The sequence below is a fragment of the Penaeus japonicus genome, unplaced genomic scaffold (genome assembly GCF_977035675.1).
Source record: "Penaeus japonicus unplaced genomic scaffold, GWHDUDI00000001_assembly GWHDUDI00000038, whole genome shotgun sequence".
NCBI classification, from domain to species: domain Eukaryota; kingdom Metazoa; phylum Arthropoda; class Malacostraca; order Decapoda; family Penaeidae; genus Penaeus; species Penaeus japonicus.
The window spans coordinates 15,343,459-15,345,958 of NW_028234440.1; positions in this window are offsets into that span (position 1 = coordinate 15,343,459).

Genomic DNA, 2,500 nt, shown 5'->3' on the forward strand with positions numbered 1-2,500 from the left:
TTTCTCGTTTGAGGTCACAATCCTGTGAAGTATTTTGTTTATATCTATTGTTCTTAAAACTAGTAATAGTAGTAGTAGTTATTGTAGTAGCAGTAGTAGTAGAATTAGTGATGCTACTACTATCATCAATACTACTAATATTGCTAATATTACTATCATCACCATTATCATCATTATTATCATTATCATTACTGTTTTCATTTCATTGTGGCAGTGATTAATATTGTCACTATTACTATCATTATCATCGGTATCTATATGATCATTAATAATAATGTCATATATTGCCACTGTTATCATTATCATTATCATTATCATTATCATTATCATTAGTAACATCTTTATTGGTAGTGACATCATCATTATCATTACAATCATCCTTATCATTAGTAGTAACATCACCTTCGTAATTCTAACTACGAATATCAACAAATTTGCTTATCAAAGGCAGTAGAGTAAATATACCTTATTACCCTAACAATATGCCAAGAGCAAAACGATATACGCATATTTAACGTTAATCTGCTAGTGCTTAAGTGTGTTTGATTATCTGCTAGTGCTCAAGAGTGTTAGATTATCTGCTAATGCCTAAGTGTTAGATTATCTGCTAGTGCTTAGATTATCTGCTAGTGCTCAAGTGTGTTAGATTATCTGCTAGTGCTTAAGTGTGTTAGATTATCTGCTAGTGCTTAAGTGTGTTAGATTATCTGCTAGTGCTTAAGTGTGTTAGATTATCTGTTAATGCTTAAGTGTGTTAGATTATCTGCTAGTGCTCAAGTGTGTTAGATTATCTGCTAATGCTTAAGTGTGTGAGATTATCTACTAATGCTCAAGTGTGTCAGATTATCTGCTAATGCTTAAGTGTGTTAGATTATCTGCTAGTGCTTAAGTGTGTTAGATTATCTGCTAATGCTTAAGTGTGTTAGATTATCTGCCAATGCTTAAGTGTGTTAGATTATCTGCTAATGCTTAAGTGTGTTAGATTATCTGCTAGTGCTTAAGTGTGTTAGATTATCTGCCAATGCTTAAGTGTGTTAGATTATCTGCCAATGCTCAAGTGTGTTAGATTATCTGCTAATGCTTAAGTGTGTTAGATTATCTGCCAATGCTTAAGTGTGTTAGATTATCTGCTAATGCTTAAGTGTGTTAGATTATCTGCTAATGCTTAAGTGTGTTAGATTATCTGCCAATGCTTAAGTGTGTTAGATTATCTGCTAATGCTTAAGTGTGTTAGATTATCTGCCAATGCTTAAGTGTGTTAGATTATCTGCTAATGCTTAAGTGTGTTAGATTATCTGCCAATGCTCAAGTGTGTTAGATTATCTGCTAATGCTTAAGTGTGTGAGATTATCTACTAATGCTCAAGTGTGTCAGATTATCTGCTAATGCTTAAGTGTGTTAGATTATCTGCTAGTGCTTAAGTGTGTTAGATTATATGCCAATGCTTAAGTGTGTGAGATTATCTACTAATGCTCAAGTGTGTCAGATTATCTGCTAATGCTTAAGTGTGTTAGATTATCTGTTAATGCTTAAGTGTGTTAGATTATCTGCTAATGCTCAAGTGTGTCAGATTATCTGCTAGTGCTTAAGTGTGTTAGTGTGACTCGAACGGAAGGCAAGGTTGGGTAAATGGCGACGTGTAACCGTAATGTTTGTGACTAACTTTTGGTGTCAAGTGCAAGGCTGTTTTTGTCTCTCTTTGTTATTATACAAGTTGGTTCACGAAGGTACGGTTAACTTCTTGCTTACCCGCGTCAGTGACTTTGTATTGTGTCTGTGTGCTTTGTTGTAAGAGTGTTTATTTCGTTTTGTTTGTCTGTTGGTTATCTGTATAAAACTTGGCTAGACTTATGAATATATGGTGTCAGGTGCACAAAAATATAAACACACACAGACAGACACACACACAGACAGACAGACACACAGACAGACAGATACACAGACACACACACACACACACATACACACACACACTTGCACACACACATACACACACACACACACACACACACACACACACTCACACACACACACACACACTTACACACACACACACACACATACAAACATACGCATGTGTTTTTTCCTTTCTCTTGTTGTATGCGTTTATTCATGGGTATGTGTGTGTATGTGGTGTGTGTGTGGGCAGGAGTGTGCGTGTGCGTGCATGTTAACCTGCTCATTACTGAAGGCTTTTCTAGGCTTTCAACTTACGCAACATCAACTCAATCGTGTTGATGGCATTGGCCTTTGCATTTGAACTTTACTTTTCCTTCTAAATCTGCCAAGTACAGGAGACCTTCTATGTGTTACTTGAACTTATAACATCATTTGAGTTTGTTTAGGTGTCTTACTCACCTATTATTTTTCACATGTTTTTTTTATTGTCGGTATTTTCTTATTACCTTTTTTTCACTGTTAATGACCTTAGTAGTAGATATGGGATTTGTTTTATGACAAACAAATTGATTGTTTTTAACGCGAAGGTCGCCTCAGTACA